This window comes from Sciurus vulgaris (genome assembly GCF_902686455.1).
Source record: "Sciurus vulgaris genome assembly, contig: HiC_scaffold_173_arrow_ctg1, whole genome shotgun sequence".
NCBI lineage: Eukaryota > Metazoa > Chordata > Mammalia > Rodentia > Sciuridae > Sciurus > Sciurus vulgaris.
Window position 1 is genome coordinate 342,540 of NW_027632880.1, and position 19,233 is coordinate 361,772.

At 39.1% G+C, this 19,233-nt stretch overlaps 1 pseudogene across 1 annotated transcript; it reads right to left on the reverse strand.

The window, feature by feature from the left end:
* Positions 1 to 529: 529 nt before the first annotated feature.
* Positions 530 to 1,359, reverse strand: LOC306652284 (STARD3 N-terminal-like protein; annotated as a pseudogene). Its single transcript has one exon. The product of its transcript is annotated as an STARD3 N-terminal-like protein (transcript).
* Positions 1,360 to 19,233: the final 17,874 nt, after the last annotated feature.

A 19,233-nucleotide genomic window follows, 5' to 3' on the forward strand; every position in this document is an offset into this window, starting at 1 on the left:
TTATACATATTATAGGATCACATGGGTCATGCAGTCATGTATGTACATGAGATAATAATGTCTGTCTCACTCTACTATCATCCCTACTCCCATAACTCTTCCCCTCTCTCCACTCCCCTCTACCTAATATGAGGTAACACTATCCTAATATATTATGTTTTTTCATTATGATATGCTGAATTTTATTTCTTTTAAAAATTGTACAAAGAGTACATGTGCATGAGTTAAAAAACACAAAGGAAATGTAGGGTGTTAAGAAAGAAACACAAAAGAAATCTGAGATATGAAACAAACAAAATTCCATCCTGTGAATTGAAATAAAATATATTTCACTTACTACAAAAGTGTTATTTCAAAAATATTAAGAAGTCTTTTGATTAGGATAAGGCACACAACTTACGTTCAATTATTCATTGACAGGTCAGACAGTCTCACTGAACAGAGTAAGAATCATGTCAAGACCTGGCTGGCCACAGACAGGAGACTGAATGTGTGTGGATGTGGGATGTGGGAAAATGTCCGTGAGGTATCACCATAAATAAATATTTACTAGCTGTTCGACAAAGTCAGCAGTGGATGTCGCCATTTCAGATATCAATAAGGAGACCCAAATCCATCTTTTTCCCTCAGATGGCTTCAATGAAGGTTGTTCACATTCATAAAGCAGAACTCCAAGTTCTAAAAGTGGGTTTTCACTGTCCTGTTTTTCCTCAGCTTCTTTAGATCTTGCTTCAGATTCAGGAGGAGAATAAAAAAGACCATCAGAAAGACCAGCAGGTATGAGGGCTGCCCTCTCTGACGCATTCTGAACTATAAGGAGTCTGTTTTCTTCTGCTTCTTGAGGTAACACTTTGAAATCCAGGAACCTTGTCTTGATCCAGGCGAGGATGTATGAAATTGTGGGCAGCACATAGCCAAATGCCCCTTGGGAGAAGAGCTTTGAAAGGATCACTTTCACTAATAAAAAGGCACTAGTCACTGCTGTTGTCAACACTATTGCCAACCAATGGCACAGTCTGCATAAAGCGTATGCGTATCAACACTTTAAGTCGAAAATCTGCCAAAAGGAACATACCAAAGTAATATGAGTCATACTGTACCACCTCCTTTTCTACTGTGTTCTCAATGCCTCCTTCACATATCTATCATCTACAGTAATATTACAAATAAGAGGTCAAAGGTGAGAAACAAACATAAATTCCTCCTGACATTGGATATGCCTTTCTTTTCCCTCCCTTCATAGGACTCAATCCTGGCCATGGGTTGCGTGGGGCTGATGGAGTGGACATCACGCAGAGAAGCCTGGGAACTCTGGCTCCCAGAGAGTGTATTTTCCATGTCATTCAGAAGGTTATTCATTCTGGAGGGTTCAAGGAACCTTTTCCCAACTTCGTCATCCCTAAAGAGAAGAGACCTCATGGGGTGGTTCCTGGCTGGCCACCCCATACTGGACGGAGACTGTGGCTCAGTGGTGGCACCCTCCAGGGATCTCCGGGGTGGCAGGACAAGGCACCCAGCCCAGCAGGCAAAGTGCAGCCCACTGCCCACAGCCAGATCCCCAGGACCTCCTGGAGAACCCGCTAATTTTATTTTTAATTAGTACTTTCTACATAAAGGGGAAAATCCTTTTGCATATGCATGTAACATGATTTTGTTAAATTCATTCTATAATTCCTCATCTTACCATTCATTCCTTCCTCCCTATCTCCTCCTTCTATTCCACTTATGTTCTCTATATATTTATGATTTCCAGTATGCCCCACTGCCATTTTTTCCCTTATTTTGCTCTAGCTTCCACATCGGTGGGATAACATTCAATCCTCAATTTTCTGAGACTGGCTTATTTCACTTAGAATGATGTTCTCTGTTTTCATCCATTTACTGGCAAAGGTAATAATTCTATACTTTATTGCTGAGTAATATGCCAAATGTGTTTATATACCACGTTTCCTTAATCAATTCATCATTGAATGATGGATTCTGTAATTTAGTTATTGTGTTTGTTGAAACATTGAAGTGTCTGTATTGCTATAGTATGCTGATTTTAATTCCTTTGGATAAATACCAAGGAGTGGGATAGCTGGGTCATATGTGGTTCCATTCCTGGTTTTTGTTTTGTTTTTGATTTTTGAGGAATGAATGGCAATTACAGAAGAATGTTTCATGTTATAAAATGTAGGCAACCAAATTTTATAAACTAGAATCCTAAGAATGACAGGTCAAGGCAAATAAAAGAATTTGGAAAATTTAGAGCTCTGGAAAATAGAGAAACTAAAGAAGTGCATAAAAGATTAAATAACCTAATTAAAATCTGAAATAGAAGGAATCATAAAATTTAATATTTGGTACACAAGAATAGATAATGTAAGGGGAAGAACAGGAATGAAGATATAATTAAATCAAAGAACACAGATTTTTAAAAAGTCAAATGATGCAAAAAATAGTAATTATATCCTGTGATAGAAATATGTTGACAATTTAACTTTGTGATACAGCCAACTCAAACATAAATAAATGTCAAGAAAGAAGATGAGTGTAATCTTCAGGCTAGAAGACAGGAGAAACGTGACCATCATGGAATGCTGTTAGAAGAGGTAACAGGGTGGGAATTGATGGATCAAATTACACTGTAAAGTTTCTTGGGAATAATGTTCTGTCCTCAGGTCCCTTAAGCCCTTGTCAGGGATGCTGCCACTGACTCTTCTTCCATCCTGCTCTGTCTTTCCAGGGGCTCCAGCACCATCTCAATCCCCATAGTACCTGCACATGATCCCTCTCACCTTGTGCTTTTGCTCCTTCTATTCCTCCTGTCTTCAAAACTCACACATTCTGGAGTGAACTATTTTTTATACTGGGTGCATGAGTTTACTCAACTGAAACCATGTTTGTGTGTCTTTTTTCTTTTTCTGTACATTTCAGGGTGGCGCCCCACATTTCCATCTTCAGAGTCTGAAATAAAATAGTTTTACTCCTGTGTATATATATTCTACACAACTTTATATTCATCCCTGTACAGGCAGGTTTAAAGTAATTTTCTTCCACTATTTTCCTCAGTCCCAGGAGCCACTTTCTGCATTAAGTGAAAAACTGCTATCCAAAAATTTATAGCATTTATTTCTCATTACATTAGGAAGAAGTCTAATGAAAGGAAATGTATTTTTAAAACTAAAATTAGCGTTGTTCAACCACTGTGTCTGTGCAGGAAGTGACTTTGTGTAGGTGTCCTGGACCCAAAGCAAGAGAAAAGACCTGAATCATGGCACTCTTCTCTTCGCTCAGACAAGTGAGCCCTCAGGAAGTCTTCAGGAATGATACAGAAAATCTCCCCCTTCTCCCTCCCATTTTCTTTCAGTCACATCTTTTGCTCTCTTTCTCCCTCTCCTGTCCCCTCCCTTGTCACTGACTAGAAATCCTCTCTTCTCCCTTTGTAGAAGGCAGTTCCTGGTTACCTTAGACACAGAGAAGGTGCTAACACATACCCCTTGACTCCTTTTGTGTGACAGATGAATGAATTTTCCAGATGTTTCATCTTTTACTTTTTGTCCTTTGGAGGATTACTCAGATCGCATAAGTTTGTCTCTGAAGCTAAACTCAAAAAGAAAGTTAGTTGAATGAAATCTGTACTTTCAGAAACAACATATTTTATGAGAAGAAGCTGTCTGTTCACCAGATTACTGTCCTGAGCAGTGCTCAGCACATCAGGGTTGTTATGAGACCAGCTGTCACCAAGGCCTCAGCAGTGTATTGTGACCCATTGATGACATCAAGCATAGTCCAGGTGACCATGCAGTTTTCACAGCACTGCACATTGCTAAAGCCCATCATCTAAGTGATATCTTTTATACAGTGGCAATTCTATCGTTAACTTGAACCTTCATACATTGCACTTGATACCAAAATTAGATGATACAGATTTAAAAGAGGAAATTCTTCTTTTTAAGGAATACCCCTATACTCAAGCTTCCCAATAGTATGGATAGAGTAGTATGAGAGAGGGCATGGCTCACAACCATGCTTAGCTAATAGAAAAAGTCAAAGCTATGCCTCAGTACAGTTTACATGATATAGAAACCCAGGTGAGAGGCAGGCTGGAACGTAGGTGTGGGCTGGAGAACATCTCCTCCTTCCATACACTCCAAGCAAGTATTGAATTTCCCCTGCTGCTGGCAACAGTCTCCTATATTGTCACAGCCAGACTTGTCTCCTCTGCTCCTCTTCCTCATCACCTCCACATTGGTAGGGAGATGGTAACCTGGACTTCGCCACACCTAGCCTTTCTCAGGAATTCAGTTCTCATCAAGCCTGATGATCTCCTTCTCCTGGATCCTGTCCCAAAGTCCAGTCTATTTTCTGGAACCATGTAGGACCTGTACAGAGTCTGAGCTGTGAAGCAGGTTTATTTTACCTCCCACCCAATGTAGAAAGCACCTCATGTTTTTGTTTTGTTTTGTGTTTGTTTTTTTCAGGTGCTGGGGATTGAACTCAGGGCCTTGTGCTTCCAAGGCAAGCACTATACCAACTGAGCTATCTCCCTAGCCCCAGCACCTCATCTTTTAAGCTGAATATGTGTTTACTCTAAATTTCATGGGTTACCATAATGGAGCCCCCCACTCTCTGTTACTCCTATCAGCCCAGTACTCTGATTGTTTTCTCATTCAGCACTGTTGGAAGACTTGTATGAATTATGAGTTTATTTGCACCATCAAAAGGCAGGGAAGTTGCTTTTCTGGGAACCCCTGGGTGAAATTTCCTGGCTTGAGAAAGCCCAGATCATGCTGGCACCCTGCCTTAGCTCACAGCCCTAAGTTCAATCACAGCCGCCTGGAGATGGCATAACCTGTTCAGCCCCAAACAACTTGTTTCCCCGTTTGCATCTTGTTTTCCTGAAAAAGTTCCACACTGAGTCCCTCTGGTGTGTTTTACTATAAATCAAGTATTCTCAGCATTTCCCTTTGTTAGGATCAGACCCATCAGGTCCCTGCTTTGACAAAGGTATTTCTCATCTTTTGTGTTTATTTAATACTAATTTTCAGAATTTTTATTTCCAGCCAGCCCATTCCTCCAAGGGTTACTGATTCCCTCTGCACCCAGGCCATGTCTGAGAACCACCACAGAATAAAAGTCACCTTGTCCAAGAGGTTTTCAGCGTTTAGGCTATTTAAGTTGCAAAAATAAAAATAAATGCTATCTTATATGTATCAAATTGGTAAAAGAGGTTCAAAATATACCAAATGCTTATGTGGATATAGGAAAATGAGGTGTTTTCAGGAACTAAAATGAGTATTGATTTGTGTAGATCTATTGAAGAACAATTAAGCTGTGATTCATAATATATGCACATAACCTAAAACTTAGCAGATTCATTTTCTAGAATTTTATGGATTAAAACACAAATTTCTTATCGTGTAATTCTGGAGATTATAGGTCCACTCTGGACTTTAGGCTCCAGTGTATCAGCCAGGGCTGCTCCTCTCTGAAATCTCTCTACTGGAGCATCTTTCCCTTACTCCCTCCACCCGCACCCAGGTTCCAGAGCTGCATGCATTCCTAGCTGTTGTTCACACTCTTCATCTTCAAAAGGCATCAGTCCAACATCTGCTTCCATGGTCACCACACCACTCTGTCCAGCAGCCTCTTAGCAGGTTCTAATAAAGGTCATTGTGATGAACTTGGCTGTACCCACATGATCAAAGAAAATCCTTTCATTCAAAATTATCAACTTGATCTCATCTGCAAAGTCTTTTCTTTCTTAACCTTGCAAAGTCACATATTCATCACTTCTAAGAATTAGGTGGTTAACATGTGTGGATAATCATAAAATTTTAATAGCCTACACAATTGTCAATAATTCATTGTCCATGATTCTTATTTGAAATTGCATCCAAACAATTAGCTTGACAACAAACTCCAACTGACTAAGAAATTATTTACGAAGTGTATTGTGACAGTTTTCATCTCAGTCTGATAAGAATGGCCATTATCAAGAATACAAGCAACAATGTTGGCTTGGATGTGGGGAAAATGGTACACTCATACATTGCTGGTGGGAATATAAAATGGTACAACCATTATGGAAAGCAGTATGAAGATTTATCAGAAAACTTGGAATGGAACTACCATTTGACCTAGTTATCCCACTCCTTGGTTTATACCTAAAGGACTTAAAATCAGCATACTACGGTGACACAGCCACATCAATGTTTATAGCAGCTTAATTCACAATAGCTAAACAATGGAACCAACATAGATGGCCTTCAACAGATGAATGGTTAAATAAAATGTGATATATATTTATAATGAATATATATATAATATTTATATATAATGTGATATATATATAATGAATATATGATGGAATATTACTCAGCTTTAAAAAAGAATGAAATTATGGCATTTGCTGGTAAATGAATGGAGTTGAAGAATATCATGCCAATACTGAAATAAGTCAAACCCAAAAAAACCAAAGGCCATATGTTTTCTCTATGTGCAGATACTAATTCACAATAAGGAGTCAGGGAGCTAGGGAAGAATATAGGTACTTTGTATTAGGTAGAGGGGGAGTAAAGGGAGGGGAGGGGGTATGGGCATAGGAAGGAAAGTAGAGTGAAAAAGACATTATTACCTCTTCTATATGTATGACTGCATGACCAATGTGATCCTACTACAATATGTACATTCAAGGAAATGAGAGAGAGGGGAATATGAAAAATGGTGGAATGAGATAGACATCACTACCCTATATACATGTATGATTACATGAATGATATGAATCTACACGGTGTACAACCATAGAAATGAAATGATGTACCCCATTTGTGTACAGTGAATCAAAATGCAGTCTGTTAAAATTAAAAAAATAAAAAATAATTTAAAAATATGTACAATCAGAAAAATGAGAAATTACACTCCATTTATGTATGATTTATCAAAATGTATAGATGCATTCTACTGTCCTGTACAACTAATTAGAAAAATTTAAAAAATTTAAAAAGAGAGATAAAAATTCACAGGATTAAAATGTGTACTGAATCCATGCCTATACATAAAAACAAGCAAGTACAGAAATTATGATTAGAGAAGAAAATGTAAATTTTTGAAAGTTTAAAGATATAAGTAGCTATTAAAACCATGAGATAGGGACAGAGGAAAAAGGTAAAATGTGTTAATTTCTTCATCTCTAATGTTAGGATTTCATATATACTTAGAAGTTAACACTGTACCTATATTAATTGTTTAATAGTTCAAGGCTTCATTCTTTACTGGGAATTTTAAGTATTAACAAACTAATTTCTATGAAACACTTCAAATTCAACAGCAATGCTAAATTCATTTTTTTATTTTTTCTGACATATTCAATAATTATTGAGTTGTATATGTGATTTAATTTTGTGAGAATAACACATTTCTTTTTCCATCATGCATCCTTCCTGCATGCACATTTGAGCAGATTTATTGGTGTGTAATTGATAAACATAAAAATCTACATATATCACATATACAATTTTCTTTTTCTGATTCATCTCATTTTGCTTACAACATATAAGTAGGTACAGGTATGATATTTATTTGGGGTGACCAATGTTATTTAAGTGATGTTCAGAATGGTTACATTTGATTAGTAAATGGGTAATTTTCAAAAACATTTTGAATTTCTACTTTAATACGTATCAGTCACACAAAATCACTAGTTAATAGTATGAAGAAAAAATCTGGGGAAGATGTTTTGAAACTTTTGCAGTTTATTATTTCTTTTACTAAATACCTCCTTTTTGAGGATTTTTGCTGAAGTTTCTGTTTTTTTTTTTTTTTTTTTTTTTTTGTACCTGGAATTGAACCCAGGGGCACATCACCACTGAAACTCCAGCCCTTCTCTTATACTTTATTTAGAGACAAGTATTTTGCTGAGTTGCTTAGTGCCTGCTATGCTGCTGAGGCTGACCTCTAATTCCTTATTCCTGCCTCAGCCACCAAAAACCACTGGGATTACAGGCATGTGCCACCACACCCAGCAAGTTTCTGATTTTTTTTAAGGAAGTAGAATAGTTCTGATGAAGATGTTTATCTTTCTTTCCTTTTATTAATGAAAGATAGACGTGATGATTAAATTATAGTGTAAACTTCAACCAAAAATGATCAGTGAAATACAGACACCTGTTCATAACATTGCTGGCTGTATGTTTTGGTTCTAGGAATGGCCCTGGAAAAGCTCATTTGTTGGCAATGTAGCAATGCTCAGAAGTGGAAAGATTAGGTCAGAGAGCTGCAACCTCATTCGTGGATGAGTCCATTTGAGGGATTAATGATTTGAATGGACAGCTGGGTGACAAATGTGAGTGATGGGACCTGCCTGCAGGAGCAGGTCGCTGAGTGTGTGGTCCTGGACTCTCTCTTCCCAGGCTCTTCTCTTTGCTTTCTGGCTGCCATGAGCTTAGTTGCTCTCCTCCGAAGCTCTTCTGCCATGCTTTTCAGCCTCACCTCAGACCAAGAACAGTGGAGTCCGTTAACCTGCGTCCTCCCCACCGCCGGGAGGTGCGTAAGACCCAGAGCTTCTGCGGGTCCTACCACCCCCGGCAGCTCTGGGGGCTGGGCAGGGATGAATGAAGGAACTTTGGATTGTGCGGAGGGAAGGAGAGGAGGGGTGGGGCAGTGGGGATTGGAAGGACGGTAGAATGAGACAGACATTATTACCCTATATACAGGTATGAAACAAAATTCAAATAAAATAAAAAGAAAATAGGAAGTGCTTTAACTCTTCTCATATCTCCCCTGAGGAAGAAAGTCCATCTGCAGGCAGTTTATGTAGTTTTTCAGGAGTTCTGAAATCTGGATGTCCCAACCAAAAACTGACCTCACAGGCAAAGAAGGGCAATAGCACAGAGTTCAGTCCTCACCTCTCCACCCCTCACCTCCTTAAATTCTAGGCCTCAGACTTCAGATCACCCAGGAACTCATTCTGATCTTCCTCGATGATCTGGTCATTTCCCTCATCTTGGTTTTGGAGGCTGCTGGCATTACTCAGCTGGAGGGGCCAATGAGGCTCCCCTGGGACTTGGCTGACATTCTTTGGGGTGAGGTTAGAAGGGGCAGGGAGCTGGGCCATAGGCTGCAGCACACTCTGGACTCTGGCACTGCTACAGCTGCCCCCACCACAGAACCCAACATCTTGGGTGCTCCCAGGGCAGCAGCCGATGACTGGGTTTGTGTTAAGATTTGTTGTGTTGTTGTTTTGTTTTGTTTGGTTGATTAATTTTTTTTTTTGGTACCAAGGACTGAATCAGGGGCACTTAACCACTGAGTCACATGCCCCTTTTTATGTTTTATTTAGAGACAGGGTCCTACTAAATTGCTTAGTGCCTCACTAATCTGCTGAGGCTGGTTTGAACTCTGGATCCTCCTGCCTCAGCCTTGCTAACTCCTGTGGTCACAGGCTTGTGCAACCGTTCCTGGCTGAGCTAGGTTCTTGTCCAGGCATCAGCACTCTTGTGCTGTGTCCAGCTTCCAGACACCACCTCTGTCACAGGGCTGCAGACTGACACCTACTATGGATCAGCATCTGCTTATCAAACATTTGAACTTTAGATTTTTGGGATTGGCTTATTTCACTTAGCATGATGTTCTCTAGTTCCATCCATTTGCCTGCCAATACCATAATCTCATTCTTCTTTAAAGCTAATATTCCATGATGTATATATACCATATTTTCTTTATCCATTCATCTGTTGAAGGGCATCTAGGTTGGTTCCATAGTTTAGCTATTATGAATTGACCTGCTTTAAATGTCGATGTGGTTGCATCATTATAGTATGCTGATTTTAAATCCTTTGGGTATAACTCCTATGAGGAGTGGGATAACCAGGTCAAATGGTGGTTCCATTCCAAGTTTTCTGAGGAATCTGCATACTACTTTCCATAATGGTCGCACAAATCTGCAGTTCCACCAACAATGTAGGAGTGTACCCTTTTCCTCACATCTTCACCAATACTTATTGTTGCTTGTATTCTTGATAATTGCCATTCTGACTGGAGTGAGATGAAATCTTAGAGAAGTTTTGATTTGCATTTCTCTAATTGCTAGAGATGTTGAACATTTTTTCATATATTTGTTGATCCATTTTATATATTCTGTGGAGTGTCTGTTCAGGTCCTTAGCCAATTTATTGATTTGGTTATTTGGTTATTTGTTTTTTTGGTGTTAAGCTTTTTGAGTTATTTATATATCCTGGAGATTAATGCTCTATCTGAGATGCATGTGGCAAAGATTTTTTCTCCCGATCTGTAGGCTCTCTCTTCACGTTTTTGTTTCCTTTGCTAAGAAGAAGCTCTTTAGTTTGACTCCATCCCATTTATTGATTCTTAATTTTACTTCTTGTGCTTTAGGAGCCTTATTAAGGAAGTCAGGTCCTAGGCCCACATGGTGAAGACTTGGGCCTACTTTTCCATCTCTTAGGTGCAGGGTCTCTGTTCAGGCTCACGGAGGCGCTCCTCTCCTGCCCTTGCTACAGGTCCCCCCACTCCCCCACTCTTGCCTGGCACTCTCCTCAGCCAGGCCAGGGAGGACATTATGGGAAGCCTCACTCTGGCTCTCCTTTCAGCCTCTGGAGCCCCCAAAGAAGGAAGGAGACCAGGGCTGCTGACAGGAGAGTCCAGCTCTGGAGATATGGAGAGGGCCTGGGACATTCTCACTTTCACCATTCCTGAAGCAGCCCCTCTTCATCCCAATGTCTCTACTACTATCTCTGGATGATCACTTCTGGTCCCCCATTTGTCTTTCATTCCCTCCTTCCTTTCACTCTGTCACCACTACACAGAGGATTTTGTGTGTGTGTGTGTGTGTGTATGAGAGAGAGAGAGAGAGAGAGAGAGAGAGAGAGAGAGAGAGAGAGAGTTTGAATTTGAGTTCCTTAAGACTGCTGGGGGGTCTTGCTACCTCCTGGGTCTGTAGAACTGGTGCTGTTTCCTTACTGCTGTTGTTTGTGACTGCTCCTTTGGCTTTTTGCCCTCTTCCTTCACTCCCTCTCTTCTTCCCTCCTGTTTTATACACCCTACTTCTTTACAATAAAATGTGTACTCATAAGAAAAGAAGCTTTAAACAAGAGAGGACACAAAGTAAAAAGTAAAAGTAAATACAGTTCACATTTGCATAGTTATCTTCTTAGAATTTTCTGTATATCTACAAACACACATGTTCTTAAATTTTGTGTGTGTGTATGTATACAAATGGACCATCCTGTATATACTGTTCAGAAACTTGCTTTTCCCCATTAAATCACTCAGGTGTTTTTCTCTTTCAGCACATATAGCATTAACATTCTTTTTAACTGCAGTACAGGATTCCATTTAAGAAGTCTATAATGTAATCAGTTTCCTTTCCATGGCCCTTGAGTTTGAGACCAAATGATGTACAACTGTGCTTCCACCAGCACATTTATCTATCCATCTTTATATGAGACACACACACACACACACACACACACACACACAAACACACACACTCTCTCTCTCCCCTGTCTGGTGGTGACAGAGTGAAAGGAAGGAGGAAAGGAAGGACAAATGATCATCCAGAGATAGTTGTAGGGACATTCGGATATGTGTTTGGGCACATTTATTTCTTCATCTTTATATGAGACTAGGTTAGTCTCTCATATAAAACTTGGATTCAAGTTTTAGGGAGAAAGTGTGAAGGGGTCCACTTCCTGGCCTTTTATGTCAAGGGCTCCCCATGTGAGGTGGAATAGGCTGGCAGGTGGGTACAGTGGAGGCCAAGGTGCTGGGCAGGGGTCATGGTGTCTGTGAGTTCTCTGGTGACTCCTTGACCTCATGCAGCATCCTAGAGAAGCCAGGAAGGGGAACTCAGAAAATACACAGGTAGTGTCTCTCACCTCCCAAAGCTCTACACTGACATGCTTGTCACCTGCTGGGAAGGGTCTGTGATGACTTAGAAAACAGCACTGTGAAAGCATTTGTCTCTCTGGGAGTCTTGCATTTGTATTATAATGATCTTTGTATTCCCTCCTTCCCATCTCCAGGAACATTGTAGGCTTCTTCCTGATTGTCCTTCACCTGGGATTCTGCTGTGTCTATTTCTGGTTCCTCACTAACTACTTTAAACAGGTCAGGTTCTGGTTAAAAGAGAGTATATGATGAGAAATGAGTGGAATTTCTATTTAGGATTACTTCCAAGCTAGTTTTGGTTTTGACACTTTATCTACAGTGCCTATTGTTTCTCATCTGAAGCCCTAGGGCTTAGGAAAAGAAACCTCAAAGATGTAGTCTCCATTCTTCTGCCTTAGATGGATCAAACACAGCTCAGACAACTGGGTTGCAAATAACAATAACCTGAAGACCTCCACAGGGGCTTGCCCACCACAGGCACCTCTAAGGTCTAGGGAACTCATATAGCTTCTAGTCAGAAGCCTCTTCCAACAGGTCACTAGCTTTGTGATTGGAGGCCATTTTCTTTTCCTTTCTTCCCCTCTTTCAGGTGATAGAAGTCACCAACAGGACCACCAACTGCCATGACAATGAGACAGTGATTCTGACGCCCACCACGGACTCCAGACTCTACATGCTCACCTTTCTGCCCTTCCTGCTGCTGCAAGTCTTCATCGGGAACCTCTGCATGCTGTCCATCTTCTCCCTGTTGGCCAACCCCAGCATGCTGGTCAGCCTGGTCATGATCTACCAGTCCATTGTTCATTTGTGAGCCCAGGCCCTCCCCATTCTCTTAGAGGACTGAACAAAACCAGTTAGTAGAACCTAAATAGATACATGTTACTTATTTTTGCCTGTTACTATTTTTTTTTCTTTTTTGAGCCTCACTTACTCTTGTACTTCACATTGTAAACTCCAAATCTGTAGCCTCAAATAAAAGGCAGGGTTTTTTTTTATGTTGTTTTATTGTTTTTTTCTTTTTTCCCGCAGTGCTGGGGATTGAATCCAGGGCCTTGTGCATGGGAGTTAAACACTCTACCAACTGAGCTACATCCCCAGCCCTTACATGTTACTTATACTTAAAAATATGTTTCAGGAAGTTGTACATGACAGCAGAATGCATTTAGACTCATCATACACAAATATAGTACTACTTTTCATTTCTCTGGTTGTACATGATGTAGAGTCACACCATTTATGCAATATTACATGTACATGATACTTATGTGCGGTATATTTAGAAGTTTAAAAAATTGTTCTAGTTGTCTATGGATCTTTGTTCAATTTTATTTATTTATATGTGGTGCTGAGTATCGAACCCAGGGTCTCTTACATGCCAGGCAAGCACTCTTACCACTGAGCCACAACTCCAGCTACTATTTAGAAGTTTTTAACTTCAACACTATTCACATTCTGGGTCAGATAAATTTTTATTGTGGGATTCTCCTGTGCATTGTAGGATTTTTAGCTGCATCCTTGATCTTTACCCTGAAGGTGCTAGAAGCATCTACTCTCCAAGCTATGATAACAAAAAGTATCTCTAGATGCTACCAAGCATTAAGGGAGAAAATAACCACCATGAAAATCAAAGATTAAGACTTTTTTCAATTAAATTGTTAATGCATGATTATTATACACAAGTGGAAAATAGTGAAAACATACCAAATTCAAAGCAAAAATCAATTTTTCATGGGGATGCTAATTTACAGTAAGGGTAGAGGAGCTAGGGAAGAATAGAGGTACTTTGGGTTAGACAGAGGAGAGTGAAATTAGGGGAGAGAATATGGGGTAGAAAGGATAATACAATGAATTGGACATTAAGACCCTATATGTGCATATATGACTACATGACTGGTGTAATTCTACATCATGTACAACCAGGAGAATGAGAAGTTATACTCCATTTATGTATGGTGTGTCAAAATGCATTCTACCGCCATGTATAACTCAGTAGAATGAAGAAAAAAAAAACCCAATTTTTCTAATCTGTATTTAAAGTAATTCCTTAATCTATTTAGTCATTAAAATTATTAATGAACTTAACATTCAAGCCACTTGCTTAGCCCAGGTGTCCAGGACTGTAGGGAAAGTTTGAAGAACTTGTAAACATAGGAGGTTAGGAGATCAGATGGATCTATCAAAATGTATAAATGCATCCTACTGCATGTATAACAAATTAGAACAAATAAGTAAAAAAAAAAAAAAAAACCAACTAGACAAAAAACCATGCCTTTACATTCTGTGGCAGTTTGTGAAAAATAAAATGAATTGAATTTTGCCAAGTTTCAAAAAAGGGAATAAATTAAAAGTAGATGAATAAAAAAAGTACTATTAGAAAATCTCATCACATCATTTATTTCTTCAGTTGCCTTCAGAACTAGTCTAATGAGAGGAAAGGCATTTTTTTTTAATTTAGGAAATAATCTGGACCATCCACTATGTCTGTGACAGATTCCCTTTGTGTGGGTGGCATGGATCCAATGCCACGCTGACAAGACCTGGATTACCTGAACCTTCTCTTGACTCTCACATGACCTGGCCCTTCAGGAATTGTGGATAAAAACACCACTTTCTCCTTCCTTCCCTCTTCCTGTTTTCTCCTCTTCATTTCCCTTTCTCTGCCATTAACAGGAAATACACACAGCTCACATTTTAGAAGGCAGCACCTGGTTATCTTAGGCCCAGAGAATATGCTAACACCCCCCCCAACTACTTAGCAGGGTGGGAGATGAGTATGCAGCAGGCTGAAAGATGAGTATGCATTCAGATGTTTACTGTTTTACCTTCTCTGCATAGTCCAACTCCTTTGTAGTGTTTCTCAGATCAGTGAACTTGGTCTCTGAAGCTCAGCTCTCAAAAAGGTGGTAGATGATGACTAAGAGTTAGATCTTTATCTTCAAAAACAACAAATACAATGGAGAGAGGCTATCTCTTCATCATATTGTTGTCTGAAGCAGTGCTCAGGGCAGCATCAGGGTTGCTGTCATACCAGCTGTCTCCAGGGCCTCAGCAGTGCATGATGACATATTGATGACATCAACACAGTCCAGGCAGTGTTCAGAGTACTGCAGAAGTGCTAAAGTCCATCACCTAGAGGTGATAACTTTTATACAGTGGAAATTCTATCATGAACTTGAACTCATATGTGGTCCTTGATATCGTTATTACAGGTATGATACACATTACATAAAGGATATTCTTCTGTGTGTCTAGGGACACTGCATTCCTCAATCTCCTCAGTGGTGAGTATATGGCAGTGACAGAGAGGGTGAGGCTCAGAACCATGTTTGAGTCATAGAAAAAGCAAAGGCTGTATCTCATGAGTACTGTTTACATTATGCAAAAACCTAGGTGGGAGGCAGGCTGGAATACAGGTGTGGGTTTGAGAACATCTCCTCCATCCACACACTCCAAACTGCTATTTAACTGTCTCCTGTGCCTTCTCAGGCATACTGGTCTCCTCTGACCCTGTTCCTCATCATGTCTACATTGGCAGGGAGAAGAACAGTGGGCTTCACCACACCTAGCCTTTCTCAGGTATTTAGTAGTTATCAAGCTTGAAGAGTTCACTCTCCTAGATTTGTCCCAGGGCCCAGTGCATCTTCTAGACACATGTAAGTCCTGTTCAGTGTTTGAGCTCTGAAGCAGATTTATTTTACCTCCTACCCAATGTAGAATGCACCTCATCTTTTAAGTTGAATACATGTTTACTCTAAACCTTAATAATTACTATTACCCAACCCCCACCTTTTATCCCTAGGCCTATTACTCCAGGTTTTCTCCTATTCCCATACCCACTATTCAGTATGCCTGTTATTCAACAGGCACATTCATCAACAGATTTCAGCTTTATAAATATGTAAACCATGGAACATTGAAGAAAGAATTTGAAGAAGATAAAAAAAGTGGGAAACACCTCACAAGTTCATCGATAGGCAGAATTAATATTTGTAAAATGGACACAGTAACAGAATCATTATATAGATTCAAAGTAAAATACATGCAAATATCAATAACATTGATCACAGAACTAGAAAAAACAGTTCTAAAATTTACTAGGAAGAAAATATCAAATACCCAAAATAGCCAAAGAAATTCTACACCAAGAAAGCAATGCTGGAGGCATCACATTACCTGAATTTAAGTTTTCCTCCAAATCTATAGTAACAAAAACTGCTTGATACTGGCATGTAAACTACTACATAGACCGACGGTACAGAACAGAAGACACAGAGTCAAACCCACTCATCTGATCCATGACCAGGGTACCAAAATCATACATTGGAGAAAAGAAAGTTTTTTTGTTTGTTTGTTTGTTTGTTTGTTTGTTTGTTTTTTTAACAAATGTGGCTGGGGAAATTGGTTATCCATATGTAGAAGAATGCACTAGACCATTATCTCTCACCCTGAACAAAAATCAACTCAAAATGGATTAAAGAATTAGACTTAGAACAGAACCTATGCTGATCCTAAAAGAAAGTGTAAGCTTGACAATCAACATATAGTCACGGGCAACAGCTTTCTCATCTGGGCCTCTAAAACTCAGGAAATAATGATAAGAGCTAATAAATGAGATGACATCAAATTAAAAAGCTTCTGCACAGCGAAGGAAATTAAGAATGTGAAGAGAGAACCTACAGAATGAGAGAATATCATTCCCAGCAAACTCTTCTGACAGAATTAATATCCAGAATACATAAAGACCTCAAGAAACTTGACACCAATGCTGGGAAGTGTGGGGTACATCTGTAATGTCAGCAGCTCAGGAGGCTGAGGCAAGATGTTTGCATGTCCAAAGCCAGTCTCAGCAACTTAGCAAAGCCCTTAGCAATTTATTGAGTTCCTGTCTCAAAATTAAAAAAAGGACTGGTGTGATATGGTTCAGTGGTGGATTGCCCCCTCTGTACCAAAGAAAAGAAAACAAAACAGAAGGAAAAAAAAAAAAGAACTTGACATAAAAAATACACCTCAATTTTTAAATAGGTAAATGACTAAACAGACACTTCTCCAAAGAAGAAATACCAAGGACCAGCAAATACGTTTTCAAAAGGGCAACATCATTACCAATTAGGAAAATGCAACAACAAAATCAAAAAAACAAAAAGTACACCGAGATTTCATCTTAGAATGGCATTCATGAAGAATACAAACAATAAGCTGAGCACACTGGTGCACCCCTGGAATCCCAGCAACTCAGGAACTCAAGGGAGGAGGATCATGAGTTCAAAGCCAGACTCAGCAATTAGCAGGGCACTTAGCAACACAGAGAGACCCTGTCTCTAAATAAAATCTTAAAAAGAATCTGACACAGTGGTTAAGCACCCCTGGGTTCAATCCCCAGTACCAAAAAAAAAAAAAAAAAAAAAAAGTACAAAGAATAATAAGTGTGGGAGAGAATGTGGAGAAAAAGGAATGCTTTTACAATGTGGAATTGTAAATTAGGGGTAGAATTTGGGGTGGAATTTTAAACTGTTGGGGTCTCTCAGCAATGGCCTGTGTGGATGAGAAAAGGGTAGAATTTGGGGTGGAATTGTAAACTGTTGGGGTCTCTCAGCAATGGACTGCATGGGTGAGAAAAGGGTTAAATGTCAAGAGGATAATGTTGGCTGTTTATCAATCAATTACCCATAAACTTTTCTACTTAATCAACTCACAAGAGCCAAAACTCTTTTTAATTGAGGGGGCATGATGGGTCTGGTCATACCAGCTCTGGCCTCTAACAACACGAAATAGCCCAACACTCTTTTATTTATAGACACACAGGTAAAGGGGGCAAGACCAGAAGGACCTTCTTCTGTGATAGACTGGATAGGGTAGAGTTAGAGGAGCCATTCTATTAGGGGGAATATTCCAGTATGAGACAGTGAACCATCCCTATGCAGCACCACATGCTTCCCAGCAGTTCCTGGAAGCCAAACATCTGCATCCCATGGCTCAGCCTAGTCGGGCTCTGCTAAATAAGGATGGCATCCCACAACTCCCCATTTTTAATATTTTTTAAAATGCCAATGATGGGCAGTTATTTTGTGGTTCCCGATCTTGGTTCTGAGAGCTGCTTCGAGGTCCTGGCTCCTGGTTCTGAGGGTATGGCAACCTATTATCATGATACAAAAACAATCAGTAGCAAACTTGTTATTTTAATATGATACCATTCAACTTAGGAAGTATTTGATCAACTAGAAATGCATAGTCCCTGAGATCAATTTTACTTTTTGAATATCCTAGAGATAGTTATATAATTTTATAAGCTCTAGGCTATTATTACTGCTATGTCAAATGTCTATTAGATGATTCTTAATTATCTCTTAGTCCTGTTAGGAAGTATGATATTTAGTTGTAATAACATACATGCTTAGAATCATTAGTGCACTTAAGTCTTTGTTTAAATTGGAGAACAAAAGGTTCATTACTGATATTTGTAATGGTAGTTGTTAAGGCAATTAATTTGATCTCAATCATTCTATTAATACTTAACTTTCATGGGCCATAGCATATTAAACAGAAAGAATCATGCCCCTAGAAATAATGGATGTGGGAACAGATAGAAACCTAGAAGATTACATTAAAATTATAGGAACAAAATTATTCTCAAAGACATAACTGTTAGAATATAAATGTGAACTTTTTATCTTTTAGTGTAATATCAATCAGTTTGTTGGATTCTAATTTGACCTTTATTATATGGTTACCAGTAGTGCAAAGTAATATATCAAAACAATAGGGAATAGTCCAAATTGCATGGAGTTTCAAAAATCAGAATTATTAAAGTGAAATATTTAGTGGCAATGTTGCCACGTTAGGCCTTTCTGACTTTTAATCTTCTAGAGGTAGATAGTTTGATATAACTGGCTTTAATCAATTTTTAAAGATCAATCTGGAAACACATATGCCATGTTTAGAGGTATTATACAGCATTGGCAAGAGTTTTGTATATTTTATCCATTTAGAAAAGGTGCCAGATTCTATTGCAGAAAATTTAAGGCAGTAAGATATTGGTGGATATTTCATAGAAATTACTGGCTTTATATGAGGAAGTTCCATTATAATAACGGAACACATAATCCTAAATTCCAAGGGATAGTATAATTGGCTGGCCTCAGTATTCCTTGTGCTGTCTCTTTCTCAAAGGTTACATACATCTAGACAGCCAGAGACTATCATGGGACCAGCATATAGATAAGTTTCCATTGCAGTCAGTTTAGTTAAATCCAGTCAAATGGATGGGTGTAATGTGAGTATCTGTAAAACCTCCCATCATATGAATATTATCAGTAAATATTGGGGATTGATTCTCCAGTCCAC